The sequence below is a fragment of the Tenrec ecaudatus genome, chromosome 5 (genome assembly GCF_050624435.1).
Source record: "Tenrec ecaudatus isolate mTenEca1 chromosome 5, mTenEca1.hap1, whole genome shotgun sequence".
NCBI classification, from domain to species: Eukaryota; Metazoa; Chordata; class Mammalia; order Afrosoricida; family Tenrecidae; genus Tenrec; species Tenrec ecaudatus.
This window is the reverse complement of record NC_134534.1, coordinates 138,741,078-138,766,532: the sequence shown is the minus strand read 5'-3', so window position 1 is coordinate 138,766,532 and position 25,455 is coordinate 138,741,078. Positions and strand designations below refer to the sequence as shown.

General features: G+C 49.3%; 1 protein-coding gene across 3 annotated transcripts in view; it reads right to left on the bottom strand.

Annotated features, from left to right (window-relative positions):
- PRICKLE2 (prickle planar cell polarity protein 2) overlaps nt 1-25,455 on the bottom strand; it is a 417,431-nt gene that overhangs the window by 104,644 nt on the left and 287,332 nt on the right. Inside the window, exon 1 of one of the 3 annotated variants that reach the window (XM_075549940.1) lies at nt 23,673-24,339. The exons of the other annotated variants lie outside the window; for them this stretch is intronic. The gene's annotated coding sequence lies outside the window, so the exon portion shown is untranslated. Of the gene's footprint in view, nt 1-23,672; nt 24,340-25,455 lie in introns of those variants that run through there. 3 annotated transcript variants of the gene reach the window in all.

The window sequence follows — 25,455 nt, the reverse complement described above, 5'->3', positions numbered from 1 at the left end:
TGGTGGTTTGAACACCACCACCAACAGCTCCACGGAAGAAAGATGTGACCACCGGCTTCCCAAAGATCAGCCTTGGAAACCTTGTGAGGCCTTCTGTCCTGTCTATGGGGTTGCTGGGAATCGAAATCAAGCGAATGGCTACTTTTTTGGAGGGAAGGGGAATTTTGGAAGCGTTTTTTTGGTTGGTTTTACTTATTGTGGATTGGGTGATGGTTTACAAAGCAGAAGAGCAGCGCTCCATACAAGAATCCATTTACATTTTTTTAGATCCATCCATTGCAAGCCCCTCAATGTACCGTCACTTAGTCTATCTCCTCTCCGTGTTTGCTGGTTTTCCTCCTCCTTCTTTCTCAACCCTCTGAACTTCATCCTTGGGGAAACACTGCCCTTGTTGTCTGCAGTGGTTGATGTATCCTAACACGGTGCTGAGTTCAGTTCCAGGCCTGAAGGGTGAGGAAGGACTATGGTCTTGCAGTAGACTATTTTAAAAGGCTTTTGAAGACACGAGTTTGAAACCCTCCGTATTCCCTGGACTCCTCAAGGTAATTTCTTGTGCTTAACAAAGTGTATAATCGTTTAGTCAATGCCATCGAGTTGGTTCCAACTCATGGTGACCATGTATAAGGTGGTTGAGGCTTTGTAAATCTGTGGGAGCAGACAGCTTACTTTCCTCCTGTGGAGGGCTGGTGGGTTTGAGCTGCCGACCTTGTGGTTAGCAGTCCAACACTTAGCCAACAATGCTACCCAGGTTCCTGCAAAAGGTATGTGATGGGCACTCAGCCACTGGAGTTCTCGGGTGGGGCAAAAGGTTAATGTGCTCAGTTGCTAACTGAAAGGATGGAAGTTTGAATTCCCCCACATGCACCTTGGGAGAAAAGTTCTGGTGACTCCTTTCAACAACCCAGTCACCGACAACTCTACAATACACAGTTCTCCTAGTGGGGTCACCATGCATTTGGGTTGATTGGACAGAAGCAGGTCTATTTAGTAAAGAGACAGATGACAGGAAAACAAGCAGGCAGGCAAGCAAACACACACAAGGCTTTGACGGCTTTTCAAAGCCTGTATGTACATGATTCTAGTTCTGCAAAATCACACGTCTGGTTGCTAAGAGATGACATGAAGATGGTTGGGGAGTGGTAGGATACCCCCCGACTTGAACTGAGGAGTCTGCGACAGGGCTCAGGAATCTGTATCCCACACAGAGCCCGGGTGTTTGGGATGCCCCAGGCCCCTACACTATACTCTGAAGACACCTTTCTAAAGCCAGAAGCCTAGTTAGAAGGGCGCACCTCTATCGAAGCAGGCACTGGAGCCTGAAGTGGCTTCCACCATGATGCCTGATGGTCTCCGCAGCTGTGGACACTGGGAATTTCCTGGGGATCTACCCTTCTCCTGCCTGACTCCCGTGTCTCAAGCTCTTACATCACTGAACGAAGAGACAAGAACAAAAAGAAAACGCACTGCCTTTGTGTGTCAATTCCTACTCATAGTGTCCCTACAGGACAGGGTAGGCTGCTTCTCCTGTAGGTTTCCGAGACTGTAGCTTTTTGCAGGAGTAGAAAGCCCCGTCTTGGTCCCAGCTGGTGGTTTTGAACTGCTGGCCTTGTGGTTAGCAGCCCAGCGCATGCCCTGCTACACCATCAGGGCGCCTTTCCATTGTAAAAACTCCTGTCTCCCATCTGGGCCCCAGTGGGGCGTGTCTGTGAAAAGATGCCGGGGAGAAGGATGATGGCATCGCCACAAGAACTGCCCCCCTCGTTGCCGGCCCGACTCTGTCCTGCCTTCCCTTCCCCTTTGGGACAGGTTCCACTGGACCAAGGTCAGGGCCAGATCAGGTTCAAGCTGCTTTTATGCACTGGTTGAGGATAAATAACTTAAAGGGAAGCTCAGCTCCACCACCAAGTGAGGGATGGATGAGGGCTGCAGAGTGCTGGGCTCCACGTGGCAGTGCCCCAGGCAGCTGAGGTCAGGTGCAAGGAAAGATACTTCTGTTAGAGACAAAGAGTGAACATCGTCCAAAGGCCTCCATGGTGTTGCGCCCAGTAACAGATATGTCCTAGGTACTTAACCCTTCCGGGACCCCAGCTCACTAAAGGCATAAGAATAATTCTTTTCCCCTCTGTATTATAATATAAAGTTCCTGCTTCTTTATAATGCTTAAAGGAAGAAAGTAAAGACAGAAGACCAATACTCAGTTCATGTGGGGTAGGGGGAGGAATTACAGATAAGAAAAAAACTATTTTCTCGCACAGTTCCAGAGATAATCACTCTTAATGAGAAACAGCTGTTGGCCCCTTTTCACTTTGTGTTAAGAAACTGGAGACCAGATTTCATCCTCTGTGTTCTACATACCGAGGGCCAGGGGACAAGTCTCTGGCCCAGGATGATGAGACATGACCCAGAGCCACCCACCCACATGCACATACAACTCTCTTGGCAAATGAATAAATGGGGTTGTTCTGATCTGCTGCCCTGCAGTGAGACCAGAGAATTTACTTATGTGGCGTGGACGCTGACCCCAGCGTGGGAACTGCCTGCTTCCTGCTGGGTAGTGTAGAGTTAAAAGTTAGGTCTCAGATTTTTATATATATGAAAGTCAGATTTCAACAGCTATCAACTTTCCATTTTCGGTGCAAGAGGAGAGAAACTGGCTATGCATAATTCCGAACCACGAAAATTTGGCTCTGCATTGCATCTTTGGACACAGTTGTGTCCTCTCCAATACTATCATGCCTGGCACCACGTCTAACAACATGAGTGGCTCTGCCCTGGAAGGGCTGATTTGGGAAGAGCTAGGCAAGAGAGGACACTCTCAGTCTGCCCTGTGGCCCGATTTTCCCAAGTTTCCACTGAGAGCATCTTCTACTCACATGCATGCAAAACATCACCCCCCAAATGAAGCAAATGTTCTTTTCAAGTTTAATACCCTTTGGTGAACCACATTTGTCTAAGTTTAAAGGATGGGGAAAATGGTTAAAGGCTGGGTTCCTAATCGGAAGGCTGGAGATTCAGACCCACTTCGAAGTGCCTTGGAAGAAATTCCTAGTGACGTGTGACTAAAAGTTCACAGCCACAGATAGCCGATGGCTATCTACTCCTTACAGATGCCGTCATCGTGAGGGGGAATCAGGAGTTTGTTTTTTGTCTCAGGTCTTAGGAGGTTAAGTTTTTTGGGTGACACGAGTTTTCAGAGGGCCGTAAGCTTGCTCAGAAGACATGAGCGCATATAAGAGAGAGTGGGTTACTCCACTGGGTTCAACCAAGTCACAGAAGAACTGGAAGCAACATCTGCCTGCCCGAAGGTATCCTCTAGAACAGCAGTTCTCAACCTGTGGGTCACAACCCCTTAGAGGTTGAGTGACCCTATCACAGGGGTCACCTAAGACCATTGGAAAACAGATTTCCAGTGGTCTCAGGAACGGAGAAACCGCTCCTCTATCCGTCTCTAGGCAGGTCCGCCCACATGCAGATACTCCCACCTACGAGTACCCCGGGGTGAAGGCTGTTACCCATGCTTCAAGACAAAATGTCATTGATTTGTCATTAGAAATAAATATTTCTTGATATATAATTACATGTTGTTTTTGTAATTCATCACTATGTTTTAATTATGTTCAATTTGTAACAATGAAAATACATCCTACATATCAGATATTTACATGACGATTCATAACAGTAGCAAACTGACAGTGATGAAGTAGCAACGAAAATAATTTTATGGTTGGGGGTCACCACAACAAGAGGAACTGTAATAAGGGTCTCTGCATTAAGAAGGCTGAGAACCACTGGTCTAGAAGATCCTGGGGCAGTAAGTCGGAATTACCAAAATGGGTCTCTCACAAGGAACATAAGTTGTTCCCCCCTTTAAAAAACAAACAAAAACCCCAGCATGGGTGACATGTGGCCCTTACCCAGGAGCTAGCTTTCCTTCTCAACGGCCCTGACAAAGCACCAAGGGAGAAGGAAGGAGGGGAGGAAAGAAGGATGAGAGGAAGGAAGGAAGGAGTGACTTACGGTTTCAAATGAGGATGTTCTATGATGTGAGCATCTGTCCCACGGGCCGAGAGTCCCTAAGACAGGTCTACCTGCCAGCCCACGGCCCACGTCTCCATTCTAATATCCATTTTGTTGGCGAAGTCAGACAGGGCAGGGGGGAACACAGTGGCTATATGTCTTCTACTAATATGATTCATGATGCTCGTGAAAGACTTGTAATGTTCTCATCCAATTTATCTCATTTGTTCATTCCCAGTGATCGTGTAGTGTTGGCATTTTATTCCATCTCAAAGATAATGGAAATGTGGACTACCCGTGTAGGGGACTTGATGGAAGGTGCCCAGGCCAGACCTATTTCATCTGGCTCCAAGACCACTGCCCTTTCCAATGCCTTGTCATCAGCCCAGTGGACAGCTCAATCTTCCTCCCTGTCCACCAGCCCGCCAACACTGATGATCCATGGTGTGCCCTATAGGCAGTATACGAAGAAGCTGGACATAGGGGCGCAACTAAGCCAGACACCATCCCTATCCTCATGGAGTTTGCAGTCAAGTGCGGAAGATGGACAACGGTCAAGTCCACAAACCAGCAAGAGTTGGTCAGGAGGCAGGTGAACGTGGAACCCTCATGCACTGCTGGTTGGCCCATAAAACGGCACAGCTGCTGTGGACATCAGCTTGGCAATTCCTCAGGGAGTAAAGCGCGACTTTACTTAGGACACAGAAATGCTACTCTTAGGTAGATGCTCCCCAAATAATGAAAACAGAGCTACAAAGAAATACATGTTGACCTATGTTCATGGCAGCGTGGTTCACAGAGCTGAAATGGGGAAACAACTCAAGCATCATCAAAAGATGAGTGGATAAATATGTTGTATCCCAACCATGGAATATTACTCAGCCATGAAGAGAAAGAAGTCCCGATGTGAGCCATGGCCTGGATGATCCTTGCAAACACCATGGGGAGTGAAACAAGTCGCAAAAAGATTCGTCTTTTATGATTCTACTCATACTACAAAAATCTTTCACTCTCACTGCCCTGGTCAATTCCGACTCATAAAAAATATAGAGAGAAGAGACAAATTAATAGAGCCAAAGTATATTAGTGGTTACCAGGTAACCCTGAGGCTGAGTTACAAATTGGGCTGCTAACTGCCAGGCAGCAGTTCATACCCACCCATGCTTTGCGAAATAAAGATGAGGCTTTCTACTTCCATAAAAATGCAGTCTCAGAAACCCATAAGGGCAGTGGTACTCTGTTTTAAGTTGGAATTGACTCAATGGCAGTGAATTTGGGTTTTTTTCCCCAGGAGTTGTTGCTTAGAGGAAACTGAAATTCTACAGAAAAACAACAATAAATAGATCTCATCAGCCGATTTCAATTCATGGCAACTGCACTTGGAAATGATGGTGGGGTGAATGCAATTCATGCCACTGAACTATACCCACAAAATGGTTAGAACGGAAGGTCGCTTTATCTTACACAGTGCAATTTAAAAACGCTTAAAGATAATCAAGTAAACAGACAAGTGAAATGACTGTGTATACAGTGAGCTATCTGTGAAGATGAAGATGAGCAGGGAGCAGGGAAAGAGAGGGGTTGAAGAGGGCCAGGCTGCCACGGAAAGGCCAATGCAGCTATGACTAGGCGGATGCAGAAGCTACGGAAGAAGCCTTGGAGAGAATCTTTCCAAGGGGAGGAAACACACGCAGGAAGGCCCTGTGGTGGGGGCGAGCTGGCCTGAGTCATTCCCAGGCAGCTCCCCCCGCCATTCTGCAGTGATGACCAAACTGGCTGAGCCACTGCCAGTCCCAAGGCCCAATCCAGGGAATGGTGTCATCCTAGTGGGTGTCGAGAAGCCCTTAAGTCTCCCACACTCACTTCCCAGAGGAGCTCCTTCATGGCTCTGTCTTGAGGCCCTGGGCGCAGCAGAGCCTGTTATTTGCAGCCTTGCTGCTTCTTGACTCCCTCCTCCAGGCCACTAGGCTTTGTTTTTCCCTTTCTTGGCAAGCACTCCCGGCTGAATGGAGGACCCAGGCAGGAACCTTGACAGTTGCCATGGCTGGAAGCGAGATCTCTATCTCTGTGAGAAAGGAAACATGGTTTCCTAGTAAACACAGGAGCTGAAGGGCGGAGACTGTGGCAGGGCCAGCTGGGGATGGCGCTGGTGTGCACCCAGAGCCAACACCATGCTGCTTGGTCCCTTGCAGCTACCTCTCCACCGCCCCCCCCATCCCCATCCCCGCCCCCCGTCTGCGTGGATCCAGTGGCTCCTGACATCTGTGCTCTCAGAAGCTTCTCTCTTGCAGGGGTTGCCCAGGGGGGTAAAGGTCATTTTTGGTAGCATTTCTTCTTATTCTGCCTATGTCAATCCATATTTTGATAAAAGAATACACAGTATCTTATTTTAGCCTAACTTCTGATTTTGGAACAATCGAAATACCTTTTCCTTGTCAATTAAACCTGGCTGGCCTTTCGCAGACACACATAACTTAAAGCTCTCTTATGATGCTTTGATTTCGGGGCTGGAGGGTCCAGCTACAGGTAATGGTTACAATGCCTTATGGAGCCCTAGACTCAGACCCCAGGAAGGAGTTTAAGTATAAGGAGTTTGGGAAGGAACCCTGATAGGGAATAAAGGAAAAGAGGTGGCAAATGGAGAAGAGGCCAACAGAGGATGAGCTAGAGAGCAGGAATTCCTAGGTGCCATAACACTGGCATAAGGGCTGAACTATGAACTGAAAGGTTGGTGGTTCAAAGCCCCTCAGAGGCACCTCAAGAGAGAAGCCCGATGCTCTGCTTTCAAAAAGTCCCAAAACCCTCTGGAATACAGTTCTCCTCTAGACACTCGGGGCCACCATGAGCTGGAACCAGTTCAAAGAGATATTATACATGTATTATACATATAACACCTCATCGAACTGATTATATATTATATAATACACATGTACCTCATTGAATTGATTCCAACTCATGGTGATCCTAATATATATATTCTCTCTCTCTACACACACACACACACACACACACACACACACACGAGGGGTGCCCCCATTATGGAAAAAAAAAATCCCTGAGCGGAGCCTTCAAACTTTGCAGTTTTCATTTTTCCTGCTAGGAGAGTTAGTGCACCCAGTGGCATCACCTGGGAAGTTTCTCTCTGGGAACAGTGATTTTTTTTTTTTTTTGTATAAGAAGTTTCACTTAAACCTTGTTTTTTGTGATGGCCAATTTAATTTTTTGATGGCTGTGAAATTTTGTTTCCTACTCAGGAAAGATGCCTAAGAAACTGTTGTGATTCTGAGCACAGCTTACAAGGACAGCACTACGGGAAAAACTCAAGAGGACAGGTGGTTTACTCATTTCCAAAAAGGTGAGATGTAGATTGATGATAAACCTCATTCTGGGCATCCTACGACTTCTCGAATAGTTGAAAATGTTGACTTGTAATGCATTTGGAGTTCATTCCACTAGGTCAGACTGTTAATCAAGCTTTCTATTTAGAGGTTTCAAAAGATTGCGTAAAAGTTTGTGACAAAAAGGCCTTATTTGTGGCAGCTGCGGGACTGGTTTGGCACCACAAAAATGGACCTGCTCGCAGCCAACCGGACACCCCCTTAATGAAGGGTTGTGGGGAGGAGATGAGCCAGTCAGGGTGCAGGGTAGCAACGATGAAACATACAACTTTCCTCTAGCTCTTAAATAGAATGATGATGGCAACAAATGTACATATGCATTTGACACAATGGATATATGTATGGATAGTGATAAGAATTGTACGAGCCCCCAATAAAATGCTTTTTAAAAAAAATAAATAAAGGACCTGCTCACGCAGCCATCCCAGTGCTCCAGTTTTTGGCAAAACACAGCATGCCTCCCTTGCCCCACACATCTTACCCACTTGTCCTTACTCCTTGCAACTTCTTTTTGCTTCCGTGAATGAAGAGAGACCTGAAAGGACAGTGATTTGACAACATAGAAGAGGTGAAGAAAGAAACTAGGGAGGGGCTGTCTGCCATCCAAACAGAAGGGTTTGAAAACTGTCTCCAAGAATGGAACTGCAGATTTGACAAATGCATTAAGTGTAATGGAGGGTACTTTGAAGTTGATAGGTTGTTTTATATAAAAAATTTTTTAAATACATAGCTTTGAAAAAATTTCTGCTTTTTTTTAGGTACCCCCTTGTGTGTGTGTGTGTGTGTGTGTGTGTGTGTGTGTGTGTGTGGCAGCTTTGGGCAGCTGGGCTTAGCCCTGTTGAGGACATTGGAGAGATGGTGTAATACAGTCATCATTGTTGTCTCACTTCAGCAACAATATAGAATATTCACCTCCCCATTTCCAACAGTCATTGGGAATGAGCCATAATCCTGGAGCCCTTTGGCTTATCCCACACACAAGACAAACAGGCGGGGACCAAAGTTTGCCTTTGTTCCTGCGGCAGGAACCATGGATCAGAGTCCACTGCAATGGGGAATGCCAGGGAGAAAAACACTGAAAATGCTCGATGCAGACAGGTTCATTTCCTAGACAACAAAGTCAGTGAACACCTACGTGAAGCAGGCATTCTGGTAGGTGCTCTCAGGGATTAAAATGAAACAAACCAGTAAGCGAGGACCTGGCTGACTGGAGCTCAAGGAAGTAGTCACTGGTGTGATTCTTTCCCTCACAGAGCTGTGTATGGTTTGACTGGAGATGGAGCCATGGGCTTACTTCATCTCCAGGCCTGACCAGTGACTCAGGGCTACAATCATCTCAGGGCCCGCCAGACTCTGTCCTGCCAGTAAGCCTAATCTCCTGGATGATTTTGCAGGTCTTACCACCATCAGCCATTTGAGCTCGAAAGGACAATGTTAAGAAGCATTGGGAAAGAGGGAAGAGTGGAAGCAGGGAGCATGAGGGGCAGTAGAATAAGGATGGTAACATTGAGGAGCTCCCAATGAATGACATGAAAGAAGATGTATAGGAACTGCTGACTGTAACAGTGTGGGCCCGCTCTGTAAACCTCCGCCCAATTCTCAAAAATTAAAAAAAACAACAACCAAAAAAACATAACCAGAGATCTAGACCACCAACCTAAAAATGAAAAGGACTATGAAAGGCACCCATTAGATCAATGTTAGATCAATAATTAAAGAAAACCTATTACATGCCAGGCACTGGGGATACTGGTACAGTGAAGAGGCTGGGCCCAAAGCTTCCCGAGCACAGGCTACTAGCAAAGAGAGGGAAAGTACATTCTCAACAAATAGAACCTAGAAGCGAGAGAACACGGTGTCCTTCATGAACTGAGAGCAGCCGGACACGCCTACAACGTGATGGCTGGTGAAACACACTCTCAAGTCATGAGGAGGGATTTTGGCTTTATTACAGACATTCAGAAGCCAGCGATGAGTCTGCCTACCAAAGAGCACTCCTATAACTAATGCAGCATCCTGATGAGCAAGTACACAGAACGAACCCTCAAAGGAGAAGAGCTTGGCCACTGATGGTGTCGCCATGGCAACCCTGCTACCTGCATCACTGCATCCCTACATCCCTAGGAGAGGCCGGGAAGGAGGTGGAGGGAGCTCTGATTTCCTTAGCTGCTTATGAGACCCACGGCTCTGGTAAGAACACCCAAGGCAGGTAAAATGGGTGAGTCCATCTTCATCAATTCCTCCACCTCACTTCGTCTACCTGCTAACCATGATTTTACGACTTGTAAGCTTTTGTTTCATTGGATCGTTCACAGAAGGAGTTCCGAGAGACCTTTCTCAGACGATTTCTTCAGAGAAATGCTTTCTGGGAAAGTGACTACATCCTGGACTCTACCACTCTTCACGCCTCTCAAGTTCAAGGAAAGGGCTGGAAGACTCCACAACATTTCTCTTCCAGGCCCTCTGCTGCTGTCCTTCTTTGGTCTCTGCCTCATGTGTGGAGGAGCTAGACTAACATCACATTCCCTCTGGATTTCAAGGCAATATAGTATACTGGATCTCGACCTCAAATTCCAGGCCACGGTGACTTCGGTCTGAATCCTAACTCTACGACTTTCTGGAGTAGCAATTATGATTGAATACCAATAGCTATCCATCCCCCAGCAGTGCTCGTCTGCAGTGTGCTGGGCAGACCCTGTGCTCGGTCTAGGGCTACAAACCAGCAAGCCAGTGGCTGTAGCTTCTGCACCCCAGAGGTGACAGTCTGCTGCTGCCGCCGCCACCTGATTTCAAGGTGATTCCAACTGGCATTCCACTTAAGATGAAAACAGACCAGGAGAAATGAGATGGGTGGTGAGCAAGAAACTTTAAGGTGCGTTAGACCGAGCTAGGTAATTTGATTACCATCCCCACCAAAGTATCGTTTCTCCCTGACTGCGCTTTGAGAGCCCTTGGGTGACACAAGGGTAGCAGCGCTCGGTTACTAACCGAAAGACTGGGGATCCGAACGCTCCGCGGAGAGACCTGAAGATCTGCTTCGGCAAGTTCCCAGCCTTGGAAAGCCAATGGAGCGCAGTCTCCCCGGAGGCCCCCAGGGCTGTCTGGAGTGGAAGCCAGCTAGCTCCACAGCAAGCAGTGGGTTTGGTTTACTAGGCTTTGAGTATTTCAAGGTCAAGTCCACACCAATGACCTTTACTTACCAAGGTATAATAAAAACAGTCCGGACAGATATTAAAGGAACGATCTCTTACTAATCAAACACTTCAATTGCGGCTACTCTCTTAATTGTCAAAAGTCTTTTCAAAGTTAGTCAGAAGAGCCCAGGTTGCCATGGCCTTTCAAACTACCCAGAGTGCTCAGGTTGATTCTGACTCACGCCCCTGGAGGACAGGCAGAACGGTTGGTGGGTTTCCAAGGCTGGAATCACCATGGAGGCAGATTGCCACAGTTTCCTCTGTAGAGAGGCGGGCGGGTGGTCGATCTTCTGGTTCATAGCTGAGCGTTTCACCGCCACCCCATCAGGATTCCTTCGTGCCCTTGTATGACGACCAAGGGGCAGTTCAGAGAAGCACCAAGTGTAAGATGTGGATCGGTGACCCCGAAGCTACTCCCCCTCCCCCTCTGCCAAATGCCACTAAATCATATTTCTGGAGTATGATTTCCCCCCTTTTAAAAAATGTTTTATGGAACATTTTCTGGATGTCTGTCTAGCTCCATCGAGTTTGTATTTCATCTCCGACAACACGACGAGAGGGGAATGAGTGTCCTCATTGTAGACATGGAAAGACAGGCTGAAAGAGCTTCTGGGAGGCACCCACGCTCCCAGACCCCACGCAAGGGATAAGCTGGGAATGCAAACCCTGCACTCCAGAGCTCGCCACCAGATCCCCAGCTGCCTGGCCGAGGGCCCCGGGGACGCACTGCTCTGCTCCCTTAATCCCTGTAAAACAAGTTGTGAGGCTCTCCCGGTTCACAGAGAGGCCCCAAATCATCCACAAGTCATAGGAAATTCTTAAGTGGCTGCTTATTAATAACCCTTTCAGTTTATATTAAGCCGCCTTTCATCCAGGGAGACTCAGCCAGCTACATACACAGAGACCCACTGAAACGCAGCCATCTCTGGCGTGGAGAGGGGCCAGCTGGCAGTGGCCTGACTCGGGGGCTTGGCTCGGGGGCAGGATTCTGGCACTGGCCACACACTTCGAAGCTTGACAGGAGCCCTTTAATGTCAGCCCTGAAGGACTGGAGGCCGGAATTTCCCAGAAATCCTTGTTCCTCCGTGAAGGAGGCCAAAGGCTCAAGAAGAGCCCAGTGGACTCGGGAACCAAGAGCACCGAGAAGTTGGGTGTTTCCCAAATACCGATGCTGGGCGTAAAGCCCCTCAACTCACATGGACTTAGACACAACATTATTTCCAGAAAAGTTCTGGCTTCAGTTCGCTTCAGAGCAAAAAACAAAACAAAACAAACCTCCCAGGGCTCCCACAGCAGGACAGGAAAGAAGGCAAGAGGCTGACTTGCCTTCTTCAAGCTCAATCTATGGAATGGTTTCTGCGGTTTTGTTCTGGGCCGGGTTTCTCCTTCTGTAGCAGTGGTAGGAAGGAGGGCAGTGAGTAGAAAGAAGCAAACATTTCCTGGTTTCATGTTTTATTGGAAAGAAGCCCTGGATGAATTGAATTCACGTGGCCTACCGGAGTAAAGCTTTGAAAATATTTTAAAATGGGTTCTATTCAGAATCGACAAGGTGATGGATGAAGGCTATGCCAACCCACTACTTGCCTTCCCCACCGCCCTGCCCCCCAGCATGCTGGATGTAGCAATACCACACGCCTTTGACGCAGTTCATGGATGATGGGCTAGACTTTGGAATTCCTTGGCACATAGAATGAGTCTTAGTCATCCATTTGCTATCAGCAAATGTTGGTGGTGCTGTGGGTTAGGTACTGGACTCCCAACAGCAAGGTGAGCAGTTCAAATCCACCAGCCGCTCCAGATAAGATAGTCTGTTCCAGTAAAGATTTCCAGTCTCAGAAACACCACGCGGGGTCACTCTGAGCTAGAATCGACTTTCCAGGGGCCAACGAGTCGGTAGGGAATCATGGCGAGCCCATGTGTGGCAGAGTTCTCAAGGCCATGTTCCTTAGGAAGCAGATCTCTAGATCGCTTCTGAAGCACCTGGGGGTGGGATTGAACCTCCAACCTTAGGGGTAGCACTTCTGCTAATGCCTTGTGCCACCAGGGACTCCCTTATCTTTACCGTCTTCTTCTAAGTCATTATGACCTCTTGCCTGGGTGAGTGCAACAGTTTGCATCTTAACGTCCCTTCCTTCCCTACCTCCCGCTCTAGCACCGGTTTTCCACCAGCTGTTATTATTGATAATGACTCTTTTACAATGAACCCTCAACTCTTTTGCTTAAAATCCTCCATTGGTTCCCATCAGCACAAGGTACAACCTCCTTCACTGAGGCCCATGAAGCCCCACCCAGTTTGGCCTCTTCCTCTCTTCTCTCCCCCTCCCCTTGGTGCTCTCCTCCTCTTGTTGACCATACTTCTGCTACTGTGCCCTTTGTCCCCGGAAGGCCAAAGCTAGTCCTCTCTGGGGACCTTGCAGTGGTTGTTCCTCCAGCTGGAGCGTCTCCCCAACTCTTCGTGTTGGGCCCGCTTTCCATTTCGTTAGTTAGCACTGCGGATTTCCGCGTCTCTTCTAACCCATCACCCAGTCCATTGGCCTTAACAATGTTCTCCATCCTTAACAACTGTCACCATCAGAAGCCACCTCATTTATTGATGTGTCTATTACAGGTTTCCTCATTTTCAAGGATCCTACCTGGTAACTAGAATGGACGGGGAACATCCAGTAAGTAGCTATTTAAATGAATCCCAAATGCCCAGCCTAGAAGCTAGCCTGGCAGTTATTGGCCACTGGACCAAGAATCCTTCATGGTACACAAACAAATTACGACCAATGTCAGATTTCCTTTTTCTTTTTTGGAGCCACCGAGATGGCAAGCCGCTACAAGGATGCTAAAAATATCAAGTGTGCTTCAATGCTCAGGTGAGTGGGGTATTACTGAGACCACACTGAAGGTTAGTTGCCTCTGTTGTGGTGACATGGAGTCTGTAGAAGAGTTATGCAGGTGAGGGCGAAGGCCTTCGCATCGTCACTGTGAATGAACCACTGTGCCAGAGTGTGGTGCAATTTAATCCTAAGATGTTACAAGATGTTCAACATCTGACTGAAGAGAGAGAGAGACTGAACACCAGTGGCTCAGCCCAATATAAGTGGTCAACGTAATCGTCAAATGAGCAACGAAAAGTGGAGCTTATTGTTCCTGAGATGCAGAATGAGCAAGCCCTCCTGTGGGGTCAGGAGCAGAGTGGAGGCCTCAGTTTGCTCATTTGTCACCTGAAGAGGAACAAGCAACTCTCTACTTCCAGCATCTCAGCACTTACACTCAGAGTCTGGCCATGATGGAGAAAGTCCTATTTCTAGAGGGCGCAAGGGAGGGTTTTTATTTTTCCAGCCCACGCCAACCTCTGGAGGTTGTCCTGAACGATTCTAGAAGAAGCCGCCACCCAAGCTAGCAGTTCTGAATCTGCGGGGGCCTTGGAGTCCTTTAAGAATCAGATTAAAGCTGAGATCCCCGCCGCTGAACGTGAGTGCAGAGACACACTCGCAACATTGACATTTATCTTCAGAAAGTTCATCGATTTGGTCCTTTGGTGCTCGTGGATCCGTAGTTAAAACCCTATGGCTTAGAGACCTGGCAGAGTGGGAACGGTCTTCTCAGAAGCTGTAAACTCCTCACAGGGCCAAAGACAATGCTTCACATCTCATGCAAGCTCGAAGCTCGAGTGACCGTCCTCACTCTGCAGGACGGCACGTGCATATCATAGAGACCAGTTAGGAGGCTGCCTAGTAGTAATCCAATGGCGCAGGACTTTAAGCAATTTGCAAGCATTGCAAGGCAAGGCAAATGAGCGTTTCGGGGGCTGGTTAGGCAGCCCAATTGACAAAGCGAAAGGCAGGCAGGCTTGAGCTTGTTTGATCAATCAAAGTCAGTGCTTACTTTGCTTTCTTCCCATTTACCTTCAGAAGTCATTCCAGCAAGCGCCCAGGCCCCTGTGGTTCAGAGAGGAACACGTGGCTCTTCAGGTCGCAGGGACACCCTGCTTTCTTAATGAGGCAGGGGTTTCAGAGTGGCCCAACCTGCACAGGAAGTACGATGACTTCGCTGTTCTACTCCCCGCCAAGCTGTGAAGGCTTGACAGGCTTTCCCGTCGTCGTCTTCTGAGATGATGAACTCAAATGCAAGTAATAGACTGAGGCAGGGATTTAAATGAAACCCTGAATCTTGATAGATAAGCTGTCAGGGGGAGGGTGTTAGCTGAGCCAGAAGGCTCCGCTCCAGAGGCGCCAGCGCCTAACAAATGGATGCACTCCCCGCCCAGAGGGTGCCTGCAGAAACAGCCCCCTGGCCAAGCAGGGCTTCCTCCGGGAGCATCCCAGCCGCACAGCTGGATGAAGACCCTATATCACCGGTAATGAGAGGTGACAGGTAGCGAGAGAATGGCCACCACACTAATCAGGACCACAGAATTTAAATCCCAGGCATGGGGAAGAAATAATTGGAACATTAATTAATAAAATAGCCAGCTAAATAAAACTGGTGTTAAGCCTGCTGGTCATCTACTTTGGGGAGGGAAAATAAAAAGAGCAATAAGAGAGGAAACCATTTCTTTAGAGGCTCTGGTGGTGTACTGGTTACGGCTGGGCCGCTAACTGCAAAGTCAGCAGTTCGAAACCACCAGCCACTCCAAAGGAGAAAGACAGAGCTTTCTATTCCGGTAAAGAGTTACAGTCTGGAAACTCGCAGGGGCAGTCCTACCTTGTCCTATATAGGGTCGCTATGAGTCAGCATTGACTCGATTGTACCTAACAACAACAGGTAACTAACTAGTAGGTGTTCAATGTATATAGGAAGAAGCTTCAAAACGTTCCTGGGCGGGGGGGGGGGGGGGAACCTCATCTTTCAGTTCCATCTTCCACAGCCTTTTTTTTTAAATTTACTAAGTTCCTAGGAGAACTGCTGTGGCATCAACTCTGATTCCTGGGCATCCAGGTGCGCCAGAACAGGACTCCACTCCACTGGGTTCTCAATGTTGAACCCACAGCTCCACCCGAGCTCCTTGTGCAAGGACAAAGTAGGCTGAATTTCCTGGGCCAACCACAACTCGCTGGTACAGGCCACCGGTAGTCCTACATGGAGAAGGATTCTGAAGTTGGGTCTCGGCTTGAAAGGGTGTGGTGATTACGAATGAGGCCTGCCATGGACAAGGGTACCGGGGAGCGGTCATGCAGGTGCCTGGGATTTACCATACGAATCAAGGTCAGAACAGGTCTAAGAATGGAGTCAACTACAAGTCCACAGCTGATGGAAGAGAATGTATCCCACTGAGGTCTGTTTCCTCTCTCGTTCAAGTAGATGCTTCATGAGGAACAGGGAAGAATGAGATGAAAGCAGACATCGCTTTCTCCTGCCAGATGGCCGCGTGCTGTTCAGTATGGTGGCAAACCCCAAACTCGAGACTCTCACAATCAACCCCTTAAGGGTTCGCCGACAACACAGGCACCCTGGGGAGCCACGTACACTCGGCGGCCACAGCCGGAACCCACAAGGACGTATCACCTGACGGATGAAATCCAAACTTGTAAAAACACCTAGACCGAAAATCAGCTGAGACTTCATTCTGGAGCATTCTAGAAACTCACACCTAGACCGAAAATCAGCTGAGACTTCATTCTGGAGCATTCTAGAAACTCAACCAGAACACCCCCACCCCGCCCTAATCCTCCGAACATTACTCAGATGCAACTGTGTCTTTTCTAAGCTGAGCTATTCAAGACCACAGAGCAAATATGCCAGTTTGGCTAAACTTTGAAAAGCGTGTTACCTCAAATTGCAAAACTCGTAAACATGTTTTAAACCTAAACACAGTAAAATATGGATGACAACTACTTCTATACCGCAGGTACTCTACATGCTTGTAAGGGTTCATACCACATAAATGAATGCCTTTATTGCTATGGTAATAACACACAGAAGCCCGAGTGGCATGGTGGTAATGAGTTGGCTCACTGACTGCAAAGTCAGCAGTTCTAAACCACTAGGCGTTCCCAGGAAGAAAGACTGGACTTTCTACTCCCATAAGCAGTTACAGTCGCAGAACCTCACAGGGGGCAATTCTTCTCCATCCTAGAGGGTCAGAATTGACTTGAGGGCAGCGAGTTGGTTTTGGAGTTTGGGCTAAAGTGCTTGGTTGCCAGTGGGGTGAACCTACCCGAGGCTCTGTGGGAGACAAGATTGGGCGATGTCCTCCCATAATAACTGGCTGATGAGACACGATCGGGCAGTTCTCCTCGGTTCAGTGCAGTGGCTGGGAGTTGAAATGGACTCGGTGGCACCAACAGGATGTCAACAGTCCCTCCCTCACAGAGAGGACCATGAGCATGAAATATGCGACAGCATACAAAATAGTGAGCACAGAGCCTGGCGCATACTTAGCAATCATTAACGTTACTTATTCGCCCTTTTCATTAGTCTACAGATACCTTTTTCATTATGCTACCAATGTAGACACCGAATCCCAGAAAGCTGAGTGAGTTTTTAGAGGTTGACTCAAACAAGGAAGGGTATAATTGGGACTAACGCCCGGGCCTTTGGAATGGATTTACATTTGCTTTCCTCTGGAGCACGCTGCCTATTATCAACGTAGTTTACAAGGTGCAGCCTCAGCACCACCAGGGAGCCGGGGAGACATGCAGAATCTGCATTTCAGCCAGCCCCCAGCGGGTGCATGCTAAATTTGAGAAGCCTGGGTCTCCAAAACTCTGTAGGAGATTTGGGTACACACAGAGCCCCGGGGAGCTTCAGTGGAGGGAGCGGCAACCCCTCCACGGCGAGGGAAGTATTGATTCTCTCTTCACTCGTGGGAAACATTCAAAGGTCAGATGTTCTTCCAGGAAGATCATGTCATCCTCTGGGGGACTGCCGCATCTTGTATCCCTGTACATATTCACTGCACAGAGCAGCCAGGTCCTGATTTAAAACGTGACCTTTTCGTTTCCCACCCAAGCACAGCCAACAGTTCAAACCACACCCCATTCACAGCCAAGGCTCTGCGTGTTTCAGAAAGTTCACACTCACTCAGCTCAGTGCTGGAGAACAGCCAGATCATTTCACACAGGACTCTTCTTTCCCAGATAAAAGAACCGAGGCTGGGGTGCAGGGAGCCCCAATTCTAACCTACGGCCATCAACTTGATTCTGACTCAGAGTGACTCTGTTATATCGAGTTTCCAAGGCTGCAAATCTTTGCGGGAGCAGGCAGTCATCTTTCTCCTGTGAAGCAGATGATGGGTTTGAACTACTGACCTGGTGGCTCAAAGTCCAAAGCTTACCCAGTGCCATCAGGGCTCCTTCAGGAAGGGGGAAGATCCTGCTGGAGACCCCATACATTCCACTTACTCCTGATGCTCATGCTACTGGGTACCAAGTGTCAACCAGTGTACCCCCCTCTCTCCAGACTTCCACTGTTCATGGCCACATGTGTAACCCAGCCAAACGCCACCGATCCCTCTCATCCAACAAAGGACGTCTTTCTTGTCCTTTACGCTTCATCGCAGTGTGACTTAGTGACTTCCAAACCAACCTTCCTTTCCCATCACCAGAGCCACACTCAAAGCCATATATGAAGCACACCCTCGGTCCCTCTTTTATGCGCAACACAGACTCCTGGCCCAATTTTACCTACAGATCAACCCACTGGGTTTTACTTCCACTGGGGGATAATTAGCTGTTTCTCAGAGGAAGGACACGCTAGAAGATCCAGAAGGAAAAGGAAAAACAATCTACAGTGGTCACTGTAACAAGCGAGCCTGGCACGGTGGACAGCAACTACATTTACTCTGAATGTGAGTGTGTTTTACCCTTCACTGCCCGTGTAACTTTGGGTAAATTACTCAGCTTCTACGAGGCGTGGCTTTTCAATTACTGGAGAGTGTTAGAAATATCTAGCAAGAATCAATAAGCCAACTACATAAAGCATTACTCATGTTATCTGGCACCCAGCAGGGGCTCAATATATGACAGCCATTTTTCAGTGTCCACAACCCCACAGACTACACAGATTCATCTTACTGACTGCCTTCGAGTCCCTTCTGAAACATAGCGACTATAGGACAGGGTGGAACTGCCCCTGTGGGTTTCTGAGACTGTAACTCTTTACGGGAGTAGGAAGCATTGCCATTCTTACTCAGAGTGGCTGGTGGTTTGGAATCGATGACCTTGAGGTTAAACAGCCCAACTTGTAACCACTACCCTACTGGGACTCTCACACAGACTCATGGACACCCAAAACACACACTTACCTATTAACAGATAGCCTGAAACAACATTTGGCTCTGTGACCAGAGGAAGTCTAGCTTTTTCTTGGTTGAGCACCTTTGAGAATTCACAACTGGAAAGAGAATGCAAAGAAAAGAGCTGGGGGAAAAATAGCATCCTTCCCAGATGAAATGAAATGCTAAGAATTCCTGTCCCAGTTACTCTTAAAACTGGACGAGGCTGGAGAATATGTATTAGGTTTTGTTGTTGTTTTTCATATTAGGTTTTATTTTAAGGCTAACATCCCTCAAAAACAAAACCCTAAACCCTGTTGACACAGAGTCCATTCATTCTAAGCCACAATGACCCCAAGCGCCATAGCGGAGAACTGGGCTCAGAGGATTTTCTCAGCTAGAATGTTTGCAGAAGCAGGCAGCCAGGCCTTTCTTCTGCAATGCTCTGGGGGTGGTTCAGACCCAGGAACGTTTGGCCAAGACATCCATTTGCACCACCCAGTGCCATAGGAGACATGACGCTATGAAGTCTAAGGCACTCCCAGTGAGAGTAAGGAGACAATTCACATCAGTTCTTCGTGGAAGACAGACTGGGTGTTGGGCTGTTAGAGAGTCCATCTGTACCCCAGAGTCCAAGGGTAAATGGTACCTGTGAGCCCATCAGTGTCCCAGGATGGATTATACAGAGCAGAGATCATCTGCACCCCTTTTTCCTACAGGTATATTCCATCGAATGAGCATGACCCTGGGGCCACTTTCCATAGGTGGCCACCCTGAATTCCCTGAAGACCCCACTTCCTACCACGGCCATCTCAGCCACCTGTGCCTTCTAGAGAGTCTGTCTCACCTTCAACACAAACGTTTCTATTTCAGTCTCTGGTTCAACCACCTTGAGTCTTATGCATATTATAGATGAACTCGTGCTGGTAGCTTATCGGCTGCTTCACCAAGGCAAGTCCTGGACAGGAAAGATTCATCCTGCCCTGGGACCCAGGCTCCTTTTTGTGAATGCACTCCTCCCCCATCCCGCTGGTGGAAAACGTGCACTATGTTAAATCCCCAGGAGGGCCATAGGACTTTAAAATAGCTGCATGCTGCACGTGAAGGTCTGTAGCACAGCCGGAGAGAAGAGTTTCTAGCCAAAGGTGTCCTCTGAGATGCAACTTCACCCAACGGGAATCTTTAGCTTTGGGTTTTCATGGCGGGTTGGAGATTTGAGATTTCTCTGATAGTCTCCCAGCTGCTTCCCCACTCTGTCTTCCCTCCACACCCTTCCTAAAGACCACCTTCTCTCTCTCTCTCTCTCTCTCTCTCTCTCTCTCTCTCTCTCTCTCTCTCTCTCTCTCTCTCTCTCTCTCTCTCCTGCCTGCCTGCTTGCCTGCTTTTTCCTTCTTTCTCCTTCTGCCTTGTCCTCAGGGAAATAACGGGATAAGCAAACCTCCAGTTTTCTGTCTCCAAGCAAAGACCCATTCGAACAACAGGCCAAAGGAAAAGAGAAAACCCAAATTTCCAAACTCAACTGGCCAAGCTCCCCACAGAGATTTTGAAAACTTACATTGGTGGTGATGTAGAACGACCTTATCTGACATGCCCCCCCCCACTTTACTTAAGAGCCTGTGCGTATAAAAACAACAACAAAAGAGTGTGTGTGTGCACAAACACACAGAAATGGCTATGAAAATCAGATGCGTTCATTACAAATCTCCATGGGTTGGGACAAGAACCAGTGGAAATGTCAATCAAGTCAATGCAACACTGTCTAACGTTGACCCTTTGCCACGGCTCCTGCTCACCAGCAGCTACCTGACAGCCAGTACAGTAACCAGAGAGGGAGTGAAGAGAAAGGTTTTAGTGGGTCTTCAAATGCGTGTACGTACATAGGTACACACCCCTCTCACCTAAACACCACCCAGAATTCCTCTTTGAGGAGGAGACCATTTTTATTCTTTGGTGTTTCAAGACCACAGAGAAGAGAAAAGGTTTGGAGGCTTCAGGAGGCTTCTGGACCCCCATGGCAGGCAGGGCAGGGCAACAGTGGGTTCATGTGTAACAGAAGAAGCTGGGTACCAGAAATAATCCCCAGCTGTGTGGGGGCTTGAGGGCAACTTACTTTACTTCTTGAGCCATCAGCTTCCTCGGTGAAAGCTCTGCCCTGTTGTTCACAGGGGGAAGATGAATGGGGCCGTCAGTCATTAGGCCCAGGAGGAAGTCAAGTGCAACATCTCTGAAGGTTCTCCAGAAATCAGGAGAGGTGCGCGGTCGGGAGACGGTGGAAGTGGGCTATGTTCAACGCGCCCTCCTCACTCTGCAGGCACAACCCAACTCTACTGCAGACCGCTCGCCGCCAGGAGTGACCCACTCCCGGTCCTTGTCGCCTAACTGTGGAAAGAGCCTCTGCCCCACAGCTCTGACTCTGCTCGTTCACTTTCATTTGTCTTCCAGATCCCCATGCCAGACAGAGTTCCAGCTTCCATAAATAAAGAGGGAGACCTGGAAGGGAAGGGAAGAAACTGTCCCCTCCCGTGACCAGGGGCTGCTCGCTGGCATGGAGGAGGAAGATCACAAGTCTGGCAAAGACCTAAAGGGTCACCAGAGACACACAAAGTGAAGGCAGGCAGGAAGGACTGGGCCATGGGTGGCAGGGAGCGGAGGCCTGTCCCTTTCTCTCATAAGCTGAAGCAGCCGTTGTGGTGACCTACGTTCAGCCCTGGAACTTCTTAAGAACCAACCCGCCCGGTGGGTCACACATACTAAGGCACACCAGGATGGAGACGACACGGCTCAGTGTTTGCACTGAACAGGGAGTGAGAGAAAGACAGGCTCTTCCATGTAAAGTTGGAGCAGACGAGAAATCCAGATATACACAGGTTCCAATTTGGGTTCCACTGTTTTCAACATGTGACTTGCCAGCTGCCTAGATGGCTGCCTTGGGAGGGGTGGGGGTGGGGGTGGGGGCTGTGCCTGAGCTCCAGCTAGCACTGGATGATTCTGATCACACCATCCAGTCACATCCAGTTCTGCAGGATACAGTTGCCCTGAATAATTCCTTTTATTCTATCAACTCAGCCCAGAGGATAAAAAGAGGGATTTTTTTTTTTACTTTGCATGGGGATGGCTTTGAATGTCACAGGGATTGGAGATGGCCCCTTCCCACCAGCAAAGCCTCTTTGCAAACCAAATACATGCGGCGATATTTCCTTTGCAGGGGATGGCTCTGATTTTAGCAACACCACTCTAAGAATACCTGTGCGAGGTCACTGCTACCACCACGACAGTAGCCCACCTTTCCTGAGCACTGATACGGCCACACGGTGCTTCGCTCCCACAGACAGCCTGCGCTGTACCAACAAGAAACTGATGCTCAGAGAGCGGGCTCAGTCTCTCTTCAGCTGTCTGAATGCAGAGCCCAGACCTTGGTAAACACCATCCCTCGTCGCCGTGATGCTCCCTTCTGTGAGCTTCGATAAATGCTCTTCCGTTTTGTACCTCCATGTCTTTCCCTGGGGCACGGGGTACCTTTGCAGCCCTGCCATCTGAAATGGCATTACTTCACTCGTCCTGGCTGTCACTGTCCCCTGCCAGCCTCCCTTTTGCCCCCCCCGCCCCCAGCTATTTACACAGACTAGATCGCTATGACCGATAGAGTTGCTCTATTTTCAAGTGTCACGTTAAGACAGCATCCCCGAGGGGAGAGAGCATTTGGTGGAAAGGCGGAACCTTTACAAGCACCGGAGGAGGCATTAAAACCCAAATTTCCAGAATACGGTCATTTTGCCAAACTTGGGACTTACTCTGGGGTCCCTGGGGCCCCTCATTCTGATCCATCTGCGAAAGCCATCAGCGGTCAGTAAGCCTTCTGGGCAGCGGGGTGCGCACAGCCAATTTTGCTTCATTTAGTTCAAGTCTCCCTGAGATGGTCTGAAACACTCCCCCAGAAGAGATGGGCCGTGAAGCCAACTGCAGCCACACGAGCCCCCGACTGGGGCCCTGGCTGTCAAGGTAACTATATTCCTGGCATCGCCTGCCCAACAGCCCTCCCTTGACCGTGGCCTTGGAAGCATGGATGCTGTAAGCAGAACCTGCTTGCTCCGGAAATCACCTCGGCGCTTAAGTTACACAGTGCCTGCGAGGGCGCGCCATCATTTCCAGATCACCGGCTCCGTGTGCCACTTGGCCCAGGCCAGATTATTTCTGGTTCCCAAAGGTCCCGCTGGACCCCAGCACAGCCCCCGACCACAGAACAAAGGCTAATGGGATTTTAAAAATCTATATTCCATCTCAAGAACGCCACAGCCGATTAAGAATGCCATGATTGGCTTTCGGAAACGGAGAAGAACTAACCAGCAGCACTCCGCCTGGTCGGAAGCCCCGTGTGGAGAGCGAGCACTGAGCTGAGGAGCGGTAGCCAAAATTAACCCCATATCATTCCAACACCATTTCTCCGCCTGGAAGTCCCAGCTAAGTCTCCATTCCCTTGAGACGCCTGGGCTGACATGACCCCACCCTGCGTGAACACTGCCAGGTGTTCACTTTTTTTTTTAAGCTTCTCCCCCCTCGAAGCTTTTCCTTGTTTTCCAAGGGAACTTCAAGGTTGTTTTGCAGAACGGCTGCATGTTCGTGTCGTTCAAGCATTTTTCCCCTGGACTCCCTACAGCTGTCACCTAGACCCCCTTCCAACTGCACTTGCTAACATGCAAAAGGAAAGGGACAGGGGGCCAGAGACCACCCCGAATGCCACCTGGCCCAGGTAAAGTACGGCCCGAGGTCCTCCTCGAACGCCAAACCCTGTCGGTCTGGCATTCTCATCGTCATGCGGAAGCAAGCGCTGGATGCAATTTGTATAGATCTCGTACCTACCTCCCAGGAGGGCCAAACGCCGAGTCCCCGAGTCCCCTCGCGGGGAGCAGCCGGACCCGCCAAGCTTGTCAGTTGCCCCAGTTCACTTTCTGCCTGGGACTGGCCCCTAGGAACTGGCGCAGCAGCGCGGGCAGCCAGGGCATCTTCTGGTCAAAAGCCTGGATGCAATCGCCCCTCTGCCGGCAGCCTCCTGCCCCAGCTGTTCTGCACTCGCCTGGAAAACAGCCCCCGCTGAGCGGGCGAGCCTGCCCCGCGTCTTCTGGGGCCGTCTTCCAGCCTGGAGCCCCGGGCAGAGCGCCCACTTCTGCCCTTAACTCCCCTGCCGGGCCGGCTGAAGGAAGTGGCAGACCCCAGCCTTGGCGTCACCAACTGATCCTAAGCCAGCCCCGGGGCGTCCAGCCAGCTGCTCCGGGAGCCTGCGACGCTGAACCAGGAAATAAGCAGCTCGGCCAGAAAAAATAATAATAATAATCGTCTGTGGAGCTGCGAGCCGAGCTGAGAAGTCGCTGTGGCGGGGCTCGCATCCTCTGCATGCTAATGAGGCCGTGATGTCAGCAAGTCCGTCATGGGCATCTGGACAGCCCCATCCCTGCTGCCCAGCTCTGAGATTTATTTACATGCAAATTAGCCTTATCTCCTGAATCAATATTTCCTAAACCCTGGAGAAGGGGGAAAGAAAGCCTTTGCTGAATGCAGAGGCCCCTGCTGGGCAGCCCCCAGATGAGTCCCCCCCCCCCAAAAAAAATCGCCTATAACAAGAGAGGCTTTCAACAGACACGCCTAGCTTCTCCCATTCAAGGGCTGTGCTCCTGCCAGGATCCGGTCTGGGCACAGTGATCAACCTGGGAGCCTGTTTCGGATTAAATGTCTGCCGGCTGCCGCACCAACGCAGGAGTAAATTCGAGCACCCCCACGCACCACGCCTCCCCCAAATCGCTACGTGGAACATCCAATCTCCTCTACTTTGTTTTCATTCCTGCGCTCTCTTCAACGTTCATTCCAGCACGTCAGCTGCTGCCTGGCCTGTCTTGAGGTTTTGTGCCCAGTGATGACTTAGTCACCCCTGCCCCTTTCCCCCACCCCAACAAGGCAGCATGAGACATCACAGGCTAGCCTGCCCTCAGAGGGCTGCTCCCATCTTCTTTCACAGAAGAGGAAGCTGAAGTGTTGATCCTTTAGGCTCTACCCCCCTTACCCCCAACCCAGCCATGCTGAGAATTTCAGCAGTGGGAGGGCTGGAACCCACATTTCCTAGACTTTGGGCAGGAAAAAGCATTGTTAAATGCCTTCGAACCTCTAATCTCCAGTCAATTCTCTGTACACTGAAGGGGCCTGTGGAAGCTATCATGAAGAACTAACTCACTCTAGGGATTTGGACAGCTGTGGGTTCGAATCCTCACTCTGCTTCCTGCTAGTACTCTGACTTTGGATAAGGAATTGAACTGTAGGGGGTCTTCCTTTTGTTTACCTGTGCTGTTCCCTCACTGAGAAATGGCCCACTGAGCACTCACCATATGCCACACACTATTTATTCTAGGGCCTAGCGAGGGTGCGGTCTCTGTTCTCACCACCACTTCCAAACCCAAACAAAGTTACTGCCATCGATGGGACAGGGGACTACTGCCCCTATGGTTTTCCTGAGACTGTAACTAGTCTGGGAGTAAAAGGCCTTATCTGTCTCCTGCAGAGCAGACAATGGTGAATTGCTGACCTAGAGGGAAGCAGCCCAATGGGTAAGCACTCCATCACCAAGGGGTAAGCACAGAATGCCAAACGCTCTGGC